General features: G+C 42.4%; 1 protein-coding gene across 2 annotated transcripts in view; it reads right to left on the bottom strand.

Moving 5' to 3' along the window:
• DCXR (dicarbonyl and L-xylulose reductase) overlaps nucleotides 1–13,386 on the bottom strand; it is a 513,647-nt gene that overhangs the window by 69,357 nt on the left and 430,904 nt on the right. The gene's annotated exons all lie outside the window — the stretch shown is intronic.

Below are 13,386 nucleotides of genomic sequence, written 5' to 3'. Positions count from 1 at the left end.
AGATCATTAATCTAGCTCAGGAATAAATCCACGACCAACTCAGTAAGGAGTTGTGGCTCCATCCTGAGAGATATCCTATCCTTATGAAAGGACAGAACTGATTTCCCTACACATAAGGATATGAGTTCCAAGACTCTATGGGCAAGAGGTAATAGCTACCTAAAACAGCAACTTCAAAGACAAACGTTTATAAGCTACCTGGCCCAAACATCCAAAGGGCAAGCCCATCAAACATGACGTTCAAGTCTTATGGAAGGAAGGGAGTCTTCAAAAGAGGAGAGAAGTGCAACATTCCTTTAAAGAACTACAGTACTTGTCCAATCAGTGGTGAGTCATAATCCTGCCCTCCACAAAATCGTGAAGTGCAGGGGAAAGTTATCACATGTACTATGACCATGGTACAGCTGAGGTCTAAGCCACAAACAGGTGTCTGATATGTGCCAGGATCATCTGCAAGCTGACTAAAGAGGCAGTACAGGGTACTGCTCCACCAAAGCTTGAGGGCAGTTTCCACTTGGAGACATAGTCCTATCAAGTGAAGACTTCATAACAGCCTCTTACAACCCAAGCTGACAAACCTTGTGGGATCAAAGGGTTTGTATTACAAGCCAGACCCTGAGGTGCAACTGGCTGACGTGCCATTTGTGGGGGCATCCTTGGCTTGGACGAGGAAAGATGTCTGTATCAAAGGGGACATCAAAGCCTATAAACATCCTCTTCTTGACCACCTATGGATGCCAAGGACAATGTTTGGTCTTTCCTACCTGAACTTTGCAATGTGGTGTGAAATCAAGGGGAAAGGTGAAAGTGTGTACTAGAACCTCCCTGCAACAGGAGAGAGAGAGAATGTATCCACTGTAATTTTCCCTTACCCTGTTGAACTCATCAAAAAATGGGAAAGACTATCATTCTTTTGACTGTTAAAGTGGATTGATCTTGAGTGCCCCAGGTTTGGATGACTGTTACCAGAAATGCATCTTAATTCACAGCTACAGGACAGGACTGGAGGAGAGTGAATCACAACATGTGCCAGTCCATTCATTTCTCCCCCAGGAATGTTAACCACTGACAGAATGATGCCTCTATCTATGGTCCACTGCCAGGTGAGCATTACTTTCTGCACAGAACGGCAGAGCTTGTGTCCCTGTGTAATGTCTGGATGGAAAGTAAGTAAAATAGAAACACTGAGGATGCGATATAATATCCATGAGGTCTGCAATAAGAATGACCTCTCTAGAAGAAAGGGCACTCATGATGTACAACTTCCTGTAATTAGTTCATTAACATTTACAAATAAATTCCAAAGGAACAAAACATAATATCAGAATTCTTCTGTGTCCTTGGTGCAAGTCACATCCACTATTTACTTGCCTAGTGGATGTGTGAATTAGTTGAAAATGTTGAATTAAGACAATAAATAATCATTTAAAAACTTTCTGATGTCACTATTGATCCCTACAGTCTTCTAAGTGGGAGTCAGTTGTCTTATGTACATGCATTGTGCTGACATCATTAGGTGTGTTTCAAAGTCATCTCAAAATAACTTTTAGGCTTCAGTTGCAAACATAAATATTAATTACAATTTAAAAAATAAACAAAGTAGCAGTTCCGAATGTGATGTGCCAAACAGCTAGCGAATAAAAGGCACCTTTACAAGATGCTTCTGCTGACATTTACCTTTGTTTGACTAATAGCTCCCACCATTATATGTACAAATATTAGGAAATTACCAACTACACCAGCACATTGTATACAAATCTAATGTGAAGAGCAAATAAAAAAATGAGCAGCATTGACATCAATCCCCTTTTTTTCTCCCATTTTATACATGGGATTGGGGTGTCATATCAACAGTAACCATCAGAGAAAGCCAGTGCTTACACCACTGGGTTGCTAGCTGTGCCATGGAAACGTACAGTTGTGTCACACCATAACAGTAGATGTCCTTCTCTTCAGTGTTGCAGTATTCTTTACCAAAGTGATTCCCTGCCAAGAGTAATCCAACGTCCAGCCAGCATACCAAAGCCTTAGGTTACATGTATGATGTCCAGTTAATATGCCACCAGACTGCCACCAATAATGTGACGTCAACCACTTAAACCTGGGTCAGTAATTAAGTTGCCTCAATCCTCACTACTGACTCCAATGTGGGAGCATCACGGAAAACACCAGAGCACAGAACACACAAGAGTAAAATTCCACAATTTCCCTAAAGAGCACAACAGGAACACACTCTGTTTCCTGGGACTGGACTATAATCCTCTTCCCACCACAAATGTAATCCCTTATTGTACACTTCAGAGCAATGTGTTCCAGTTTAAGACCTCTAACTCACTCACACTCAAAAAATAAATTTAAATCTCACACACAAACACTTACAGGAAGCCTGACACAGACTTCCAGCTGTCTCTCCTCCCCAATACAAATGGTAAAAAATGCTGCCACCAGAGTCAAACAGGTCTACACGACCTTCAAAGGGTGGGCAATTATTAAAAAAATAAGTATCAAAATAAATGATAGCTATGACCAGAAGCAGCCAGGCATTCAAGGTGACATGGGGAGTATCAAACAGGTATAAACACTCTAATATCTAAGGAACACACTGACTGTCCAGCGACAATGTAAAGTAAAGAAAAACATTAATATGTAATACGATTACAAGAATGTAAGTCAATAACTTTCAATAAACACCAGAATTCAATCACCAGAAATATAAAATTAAACTGTAGAATAGACGTCCATCATCTTAGAAAAAACTATCTAAATAGCTAAACTTTCCTAATCTAACAGCAAGGCAAAGGCAGGCTTACAGTGTTTCATGAGTCTTTTTTTCTTGGATATCCACTGTACACTACTATAACTGAATGCAACTCTAACTGCCCACAACTGACTTCAGCAGTCTCTTTTTTAGTCCAGGTTAACAATCTCAACTGTCTTATTTAAAAAAACAAAAACAATCAGCTGTTTGAAAAACTTATTTTGCCTGTCAATCATCTGTTCAAATAATCACCTGATCAGCTGATTCTCCACAGACGGTTTGTACTTTAGAATCTCCCTCACACACATGTGCAATCAGAAATGTATCAAAACACTGACAGATTATTTAAATATTTTGTATAAACAGGGAAATAATCAGTATTTTAAAAACTGATATACATTTTCACAACTAGACATGCTGGCATATGATGCAAGTTAATCTGAGAATACACACAAAGCTCCTGCCAGACATGCTAACACAGATGACAGTGTTTTCATTTTCTTCACAGCATGTATGCTCCCCACTCAAGGCATAGGCCATAAAGGTGACGTATGGATGTACTTGCCTCCAAACTGAAAAGTTCAGGAAGAAGAACAGATGAAGGAAAGTACAGTTTTGTACCTACCATAAATGTAGATGTTCGAGGATCCACATTGCTGCAGTCCTTACTATTGGGGGTAGTCCGCTGTCCAGTCGGTACCAGAGTATATGGGACGCTGTCAGTCGCAGATTAGACTGACGCCAGTACGTCAGGGTACTAATGCGCATGACCAACGTCATATCCTCAGTCTTTTCTTGCCCCAGATGTCAGAAGACCCTAAAAAGACAAGGCCCAAAATACCTGCACCAAAAATATGTACAATATATACAAAAATATATACAAAATATCAGCATATAACCTCACCTACACAACCACCCCTAAACACAGAGGGAAGGAGGGAGGGTGGACTGCAGCAATGTGGATCCTCGAACATCTACATTTATGGTAGGTACAAAACTGTACTATGTTCTTCGCTCCACATTGCTGCAGTCCTTACTATTGGGTAGAATCCCAAAGCAGAGGTAAGGGAGGCTGGCAAATCATAAAGAAGCAGGAGCTGACAACATGCCTTGCAAAACAGCAGTGGCAAAACCAGCCCTAGACTTAGAGTAGATAGGAAGGTGATAATGCTTAGAGAAAGTATGCACTGAACTCCAAGTAGCTGCCTCCAAAATATCCTTAGTTGCCACCCCCCAGAAATGCTGTTGAAGTGGCAGTAGCCCTAGTGGAATGAGGCCTAATCCCAGCTGGAATCTCCTTGCCATGATGGGAATAACAAAATGCAATGCAAAACCCAATCCACCTAGAAATAGTTTGTTTTGACACAGGCTTGCCCTGCGAACTCAAAGCAAAAGAAACAAACAACTGCTGAGACTGCCTAAAATCCTTAGTCCTGCTTAAATAATAACGCAATTGCCTGTGTACATCTAAAGTGTGCAAAATCTTTTCTTTATTTTGGGGGTCTGCATAAAAGTAGGCAAATGAATAGTTTGGTTTAAAGCCACACTAGAAACCACCTTAGGCATAAAGGAAGGATTAGTACGTAATGATACCCTATCCTTATGGAAAATCAAAAAGGCTCTACTGCCATAAGGGCCTGCAATTCAGACACCCTTCTTGCAGAAGTAATAGCCAACAGAAAAGCAGTCTTCCATGACAAGTATTTCAACTCAGCAGTAGAAAGGTTGTAGAGTAAGTTTTTCCAACACAAAATTGAGATCCCAAGCAGGAGTAGGAGCTCTACTGGGGGTCTTATATTCTTTGCCCTCTAAGAAACTGCTTGAACAAAGGATGCGAAAAACAATGGTGGGTCACAATCATAGTGAGCTGAAATTGCTGCAGCATGAATCTTAATGGAAGAGAAGGACAAACCTTTGTCCAATAACTCAGTAAGATATTGAAGAGCCACATTCAAATTAGGCTCAGAAATCTCCAAATTCTTTGCTGTACTCCAAATTAAAAACCTCTTCCATTTTTCTCGTGACACTTTCCTTGTACTAGGTCTTCTAGCTTCCATAATCACATTTAAAACTTGTTGAGGAAGTTGAGACCTGCTGTGTTTCAACACAGAATATGCCAGGCTGTTAGATGAAGTGAGTGAAGCTTGACATTGAGCAGATGACCGTCCTTCTGAGATAACAGATGTGGAATCAAAGGTAAAGGCCATGGAGGCTTCCTTACCAGACTCCTTAGTAGTGGGTACCAGTGTTGCCGAGGCCAATCTGGAGCTATTAAAATCATCCTTGGCTTGTCTTGTCTAACCTTTAAGAGCACCTTTGGAAGAAGAGGCAGAGGTGGAAAGGCATACACATGAAGATTTTTCCAACTGAAAGAAAGAGCATCCACTTTCCAAGCTGTGTGATGAAACCCCTTTGGGCAAAACTTTGGCAGCTGGTGATTTAGTGGAGAAGCGAACAGATCTATGTCTGGAGTTCCCCATGACACTGTCAATTTCTGAAATACATGAAGATCCAGTTTCCACTCGTGGGGATCCATGATTTGTCTGCTTAACACATCTGCTAAGGAGTTCTGTGCTCCGGCAGAAACCTTGCCTGAAGAGTTAGGTGCAAGCTGAGCGCAGTCTCCCATAAAATCATTGCTTGCCTGCATAGAGGATAAGAATGTGTTTGTTTGTTGATGTACCACATGACAGTTGTGTTGTCTGTTAGAATCAACACCTGCCCTGGAAGAAGTAACTCCTTGAAAGCCATTAATGCAAACTGGACTGCTAACATCTCCTTCATGTTGATATGTAGATGCTGTAGTCTGGCAGGCCACTTGTCTTGTATCCACTTTCCATTTAGATGAGCTCCCCAAGCAACATCCGAGGCATCTGTCGTTAAAATCTGACTCGCCTCTGGCCGGGTCACAGAGAGTCCCTTGTTTAGGTGACATTCCTGAGCCCACCACAAAAATTCTTTTTGAAGGCAAGGTATAATTTGAATGACAGTGTCCAAATCCTGGCAGTGCTGTGTCCATACATTTTTGAGATACCATTGCAGCTTCCTCATATGCAGTTTGGCATTGGGAAGCACCAGAATACAAGATGCCATGAACCCTAATGCTTGAAGGACTGTCCTTGCAGTCAGCACGGACTGATGAGATAGTTGATGGAAGTAAAGGGATAGACTCTTTTGTTTGTCCGGGGTTAAAAAGGCCATCTGGGCTGCTGTATTCAGTCTCACACCCAGAAAGCACATGTCTTGAGAGGGTACTAGACTGGACTTTATTTCGTTCACAGAATACCCTAGGCATCTTAGCACTGCTATAACATATTCCAGATGCTGTAGAAGGTCTTCCTTTTCTTGAGCCAGAATCAGGCAGTCGTCCAAGTAAGGATAGATTTGAATTAGCCTGAAGTAAGCTATCACTGGAGCCAGAACCTTTGTGAATACTCTGGGCACAGTAGATAAGCCAAAGGGCAATGCAGAGAACTGATAATGAGAATTTCCAGCTCGCAGATACTTCCTGCAACTTAGTCTTATAGGCACATGAAGGTAAGCTTCCTTGAGATCTAAAGTTACCATCCAGTGATCTTTGCCCAGCAGAGGTAAAAGCTGTTGTAACGTCAACATCTTGAACTTTGGAATGTCCAGATAAGTGTTGAGGATAGATAAATCCAAAATTGGTCTCCACGTGTTCCCCTTCTTTGGTACTAGGAACAGGCGAGAATAAAATCCTAGGCCCCTTTCTGATACAGGGACTGGCTGAATGGCCCCTATTTGGAGTAACAGAGAAATTTGCTTGTGAGCCTCTTTCTTTTGTGGAGGAGAACCGTCTGGCTTGCCTTTGAAAGGGGCAATGTATGGAAATAAAACCTGTAACCGTGGTGAATGATATCCAACACCCATCTGTCTTGAGTGATTAAATCCCAATTTTCTTTGAAAAGAGACAGTCTTCCTCCCAAAGGAGCTGCCAGACGAGAATCTACTGGCAGCTGAAAAGGCAGGTCATTGGGTCTGTTAAGGACTGACCCCTGCCCTCACCAGAAGTCTGAGCAGGTGAACTCCTGTTCTAGGCCTAAAAGAACCTTGAGCTCTGCCCCTACCACGTCTAGACCTACCCCTAGACTGGGAATCATAAGCAGGATATGTCCATCCCTTAGTAGGCCAATTTCTACTAAACTTCGGTGGCTACACCTGCAAAAAATCTTTTACAGTTTGCATAGACTTAGCTTTGTCCTCCATTTTCTTTAAAACTGCTTCCACAGGCGTACCAAACAAGACATCAGACTGTAAAGGAGCATCCAAAATCCTTGTCTTAACATGCTCAGCTAAATTCTGATCCCTCAGCCAGGCATGCCTGCGAAGAACAGAACTAGTGGCAGCCACCCTCGAGGAGGCCTGTACAGCATCAAAACCACATTGCAAAGAATGCTTACCCACTTGTTCAGACACATGAACTAAATCTAGCAACTCTTTACACTCAATACCTTCCAAAGCATCCACCTTAAATTTCAGTTGTGAAAGGAGATAATTTTGATATTTTAGCATGTGAAACTGACAATTCAACGCCCTCATGGCTAAAGTGGAAGAAGTATACACTTTCTTTCCCCATCTATCCAAAGCCCTTGCCTCTTTATCAGTGGGAACAGGGTTTTTAACCACAGAGGCCTTAACACCTTTAGGTCCCTGAGAAACAGTTTCCGGTCTGCCCTAGGACTCTTAAAAGATACTTATGAGCTTCAGGCACCCTATAGTACCTATCAGGTTTAACAGGAGCAGGAGGCAAAGAATCAGGGTTCAGGGAAGCCTCTGCAAAAACATCTTCCACCACATTCAACACGGAGGTATAGCTAAGGGCCTATGCTGGGGTAAAACAAGAATTCCCTAAGCCTTTTCCTGGAATCAGAGTAATCCTGGCCTTCCCATTTAAAGTGCTCCCTCATGGAATGCAGAGTCTCTGAAAATGAGAAATCCTCAGGAGGAGAAGCTGTAGGAGTGGAATCATCCACATCAGAATCAGAATAAGGAGGATACTCCTGCAATCTTCCGCAGAAGTGTCAGAAGCCTCTGAACACTGTTCAAAACTCTCAAACTCAGGTTCCACCCTAGGCCTCTTATCAGGAGGGGGCATAGAACCTCTAATCATAGTAATCAAATCTTCTGCCATTTTAAGCATATGTTTCTTAGGCACAGAACCTGAAGTGCTAGGAGAAGCCCCCACAGAAGCTAAACTTGGCCTACCTCTCAAAGAAGTTTTGGAAACAGAAGGAGAGGCTCTAACTACCTTGGGAAGAGAGGGAAGAACAGTTACCTGAGAAGCCCTCTCAGCCTGGCCTACCTCCTGAGAAGGCACATCCTGTAACAGTAAAGTCTCTGCCTGAGACTCCAAAGAAACTCCTGGCAAAACCTCTGGCTCCACTGAGCCTTCTAAAGAACCGACGTCCGGGACTGCCGGTTCATCAACCCTAGGCTTTGCTGTTTGTCCTTGCGCTTCTTGGCGAAGCGGGCGCCGGAGCATCTGACGGCATTTTATAATTGCAACGCTTCCCAAACACTAACCTGGCACAGTCTAACCTTCTCTTAATAGTTGTTAAACCTAGCACAAGAGCGGCATCCAACAACGTCGTGCTCAGGCCCTAAACAAGGTATACACAAAGTATGGTAATCCCTATGAGGTATCTGTTTCCCACAAGAAATACAGTTATTCACTTTTTCTGACATCCGTTAAATACTGAGGCAAGAAAAACAAAATGTTAACTCTGATTCGGTCTGAAACTCAATATTTCAGAACGCCAACCTGCACTCGCAAAACTGCTTCTGCATCGGACCATGCGGCAAAAGACTGAGGATATGACGCCGGTCATGCGCGTAGTACCCCTGCGCGCACGACGTCGGTCTAATGCCCTGACCGACGACGCCAGCTCTCTGGTATTCGACTGGACAGCGGACTACCCCCAATAGTAAGGACTGCAGCAATGTGGAACGAAGAACATCTAGGAGAAATGTGCATCCAGGAGGAGAAAAAAAGCAAAAGAACATAGCAAAAGGGGGGAGGGGGGAGGAGGGAGGGAGCAAATACGGCAACAATGAAAAGGACATCTACTGTTATGGTAAGACTTTACACAAATGTACTATGTCCTTCCATATCATTTTTGCAGTATTCCTTACCAAAGGGAGACTATTACAACTCAAGAGGAAACTTGGGAGGAGAGAAGAAAGGCCCAGAACAGCCCTCAAGAAACCCATGCAGGACAGCTCTGGAAAGAATATCCAATTTATAATGTTTGGTGAAAGTATGGACAGAGGTCCAAGTAGCAAACCCAAGGAAACAATTTGTATCCAATCTTTTGAAAAAAGCACCAGAAGAAGCCACAGCCCTGGTGGAATGAGCAGAGGCAGAAAGACATTTTCCATGAAAGTAGTAACAAAAAGAAATAGTCTCAGACATACATGAGGATATGTTTTTCTTAAAAACAGCCAAACCCAGAGATCTGGGATGAAAGCAAATAAAAAGTTACTCAGACTTCATGAATGGCCTCAGTCTTATCTAAATAACAATGTTTAATAATAATTGCTGTCTATGCAAATCCAAGTTGTGAAGAACCATCTCACTAGCACACTGTAGAGAAGGAAAAACTCGGGAAATTAATAGACTGATTAAGAGACAATTTGTTGACCACCCTGGGCATAAAAGAAAAATTAGTAAGAGACATCCCATCACTGAAAAAAGAAAAATAAAAACAAAAAGGAGGAACAGCCATAATCCTGGAGTTCAGAAACTCTTTCAGCTAAAGTAAGAGCCAAAAGAAGAACAGTCTTCCATATACAATGTCATAAGGAAGCTGAAGCTGCAGGCTCAAAAGGACCCTCAGCCAATTTTACAAGCACAAAACTGAGGTACCAGGAAGACGGAACAGGCTTCCTGTGAAGCCTTACATGAAGGAAGCCTTTAAGAAATTACTTGACCTCAAACCTAGAGGCCAGAGGAGGAGTTAATGGCAGACAAGCAGAAATAGCTGAGAGGTGAGCTTTAACAGAAAAATATGCTAACCCAGCATACAGCAATTCACACAAATAAGAGATAACCAAATGGATCCCCACAGAAAGTAGATCCTGGTCATGAGCAAGGCACCAAACAGAAAATCTCTTCCACTTGGACAAATACGATTTCCTGGTAGTGTGTTTCCTGGCCTCCTGCATAAACCTAAACACGTCCTCAGAAAAAAGGTACCTAAAAGGGATCAAAACCCTATCACCCATACTATGTCAACTGAAGAGTGGACAAGTGAGGCGGGATCACAGACCCCTTGTCTTATGCAAGTAGGTCCAACCTGTGAGTTAACTTGTGGTGATTGCCCTTGAAAAAGTGAAGAATGGGGAATCAATGCTGTGTGGGCCAAAAGGGAGTCACCAACAAATTTTGGGTGAGTCCTTCTCTACCTTGAGCAGGACCCTCAGAATCAAAGTAAGAGGAGGGAAGGCATAGAGTAATATCCTTTTCCAAGAAAAAGACATGGCTTCTACCTTCCAAGGGTGTCCACCTTCCAAGCTAGGGGACTTGGGATTCCAATGCAAAAAATAGTAAGTTGTCTACTCAAAGGGGTGGCATAAAGCTCTAGCCCAGGAGTACTCTCCACTGATGGACAATGTCCAGAAAAACATCTCTGTGAAGCATCCATTTGTGAGTCTGTGTACTGGACCTGCTCAGATAGTTTGCCACTATATTTTTCTTTGAAGGAATGTATACACCCTGAATAGTCTCTTGATACTAGATAGCTAGTTCCCAAACCTGAACAGCCAGTCTGCAAAGAAGGTAGGAACATGTCCCCACTTGCTTGTTGGTGGTATTGTCTGTGAAGATTTTGAGAGGCCCTGGCAGAAGGGGATAGTGAAAGGTCTGAAAGCCAAAAAGAGGAGCTCTCATCTCCTTTATGATGATGTGGTTTGAACTCTGATGAGGCCATAGACCCTGGACCTTAAGGGAACCGAAAGAGGCTCCCCACCCTGTGTCTGAGGCAGCTGAGAAAAGTTCCTGAGAGGGGACTGTTGGCTGAAAAGTAAGACCTAGGTTGAGAGAGCTGTTGAATCCACCACCGAAGCTTGAGTTTGAGGCATGGAGGACTAGAAAATCTAGTGGATGACAGTGTTAGAGCCATACTAACTTTAGGAACCACTGTAGTTTGCTCATATAAAGTCTGGCTAGAGGTAGCATAGGAATGGTGCAGGCCATGAATCCTAGTGCTCTAAGAAATTTCCTGGCTGTAATTGAAACCAGAGGAAGAAGGGATTGAAAAAAAAGGTGACTAAAGAACGAGCCTTGGTAGGAGGCAGGGAAGCCAGCATAGGAATGGACTTGAGCCTGCAACCAAGAAACACATGCTCTTGAGAAGGAACCAGGTCTGAGTTCTGACAGTTTATTGTAAACCCAAGGCTTTGCAAGAGACGAACGTTATACTCGAGGTGCTGAAGCAAGCCCTTGGGGAAGGAAGCCTGAATAAGCAGTTTGTCCAGCTAGGGAAAGATCTAAACCCCTCTCATCCTGCAAAAGACAAACACAGGAGTGAGGCACTTGATGAATTCCTTTGGGGAAGTAGAAGGGCTAAAGGGCAGAACAGAGAAATGAAAATGCAAGCAAAAGACAGAAATACAAAAACTTCCTGAAAAGGGAATTAATTGGGATGTGAAGATAAGCATCCTTGAGGTCCAGGGAGACCAAAAAAGCCTGGGAAAGTAGAAGGGGAAATGGGGTTTGAAGGAATAAAATCCAAAAGGAAGGTACCTTCAGAAACTTGTTGAGCTCCAGGTGCCTTCCTTCCTGGGAACCAGAAAAACCCTTCTCCTGGGAAGGGACACAGCTTCATTGGTGCCTTGTGCCAAAAGGCCCTGAAGTAGTTTTGGGAAGAAAGGAAGCTGCTCTTGTGGAGTTAAGGGAAGCCCAGAAAAGGAGGAAGGGATTTTCATACCATGAAGTATCTCTTGATGGATGATGGGCAGAACCCAAGAGGCTTGAGTGACCCTTAATCAACTGGGAAGGGATAGGGAAAGATGAAGAGATAAGGGAATCTGACTCAGGAAAAGTAGAAACATGCAGTCAGATAGAAACTGGCTTGTTTTGAAAAGGAGGCTTCTGAAAAGTAGGAATCTGAGTAGAATTAGCAGGCGGGACCCACCTAGAACCCTTCTTACCTTTGGGAGGAGGGCAAAGCTGTCTGTGAACGAAGGCAAATTTGGAAGGGTAATTCTTTTGGAACTTAGGGACAGGAGACAAAAAATATGCTTCAATTCCTGCAAGGCCTTACCTTTATATTGAAGGGACTTGTAGATCAATGTGTGTGTATGTACCTTTAAGAAGCTATTCAACGGCTTGCACCAGTTTATAAATATTGACCACGTGCAAACTAGACTGCCATTTTGTAGTAAGCCATTGAGATGTAAGCATGTATGTATGTAAGGTCTGTCTGTTAATTGTACTTTATGATGCTGGTATCCATCCTGATGGGTTTCTATGTATTAAAGCATTTGAACGAAATACCCCACCTGCTTGTCATCTATGCGAGAGAAAGAGATAAGCAACACGGTGTCAGAAGTGGCATGTCTAAAGGGCATGAAGTTAGAGGCAGCATGGCTAAAATGACTTAAGGCACTTGCTTGGAACTGGAGGAATACAGAGCAGTGAATCATCACTATATGTGCATACTTCGCGGAACAGGTCAGAAATGAATTTCAGATATTAAAACTTGCTCAGCACTATTTCTTATTCGTAAAATATGAAATGAGGCATACAGAACTTTCTAAATGATATTCGCATAAACCGATATGTATGATATTGATAACATATTCAAATCACTACAGAAAATGTTTGAAATAAAGTCTGAATTGCATAAAATGAATAAAATACGGGGAAATGACCACATTTTCACAAAGCATGTATTTTTTGTATTAAACAAAGGTATCAGAGTTATCAGAAGTGTATGAAGTATGCGTATGTTTGCGCAGTGTTACACTAAAGCTATTTTATAAAAGTACAGCCATTACAGGGCATATTTTGCAGAATACAACCATTACAGAGCATATTTTGCAAAATACAGTACTTCGGAGAGTTTATTGTGCATTTGAATGTTATTACATGCTCACAGAACAGTTTTTTATATACAATTACAAGGGCCGTATTTTCAGTGTATTTGTACACACTTTGTGGTCATGGCAGATGGATTTCGAAAACCCAGTGCACTTGTGTTTGATGACAACTGAACTGGAGAGTGTTTGAGCAAGAGTATGATGTTTTCATACAGGCTGCATTTTCTGAGAAAGATGACCGTACAAAGGCATTTATTCTGCTTAATTTAGCTGGGTCAGAAGCTATAGAAAGGGAATATTCATTTGTGTATGCACTTGCTATCTATACCACTGAGGGGGAACCATCAAATTGTTGTACAAGCTGAGTCAAAGGAGGACCCTGAGTGCTTAAAAAGTAAATTTAGAGAAAAGTGTAACCCCCAGACAAATGTTAACAATGGAAAGGCACTTATTTTACACAAGGGATCAAAAGCCTGGTGAAACTTTTGCAGCATATATAACTGACCTAAGAAACAAAGCTAAAACGTGCAGATTTGGTGATTTAAGGGGTGAGCTGATAAAGGACA

This window comes from Protopterus annectens, chromosome 4.part0 (genome assembly GCF_019279795.1).
Source record: "Protopterus annectens isolate FY-2018-M chromosome 4.part0, PAN1.0, whole genome shotgun sequence".
Classification (NCBI taxonomy): domain Eukaryota; kingdom Metazoa; phylum Chordata; order Ceratodontiformes; family Protopteridae; genus Protopterus; species Protopterus annectens.
Note: the sequence above shows the minus strand (reverse complement) of the source record. Positions and strands in the feature narration are given on the sequence as shown.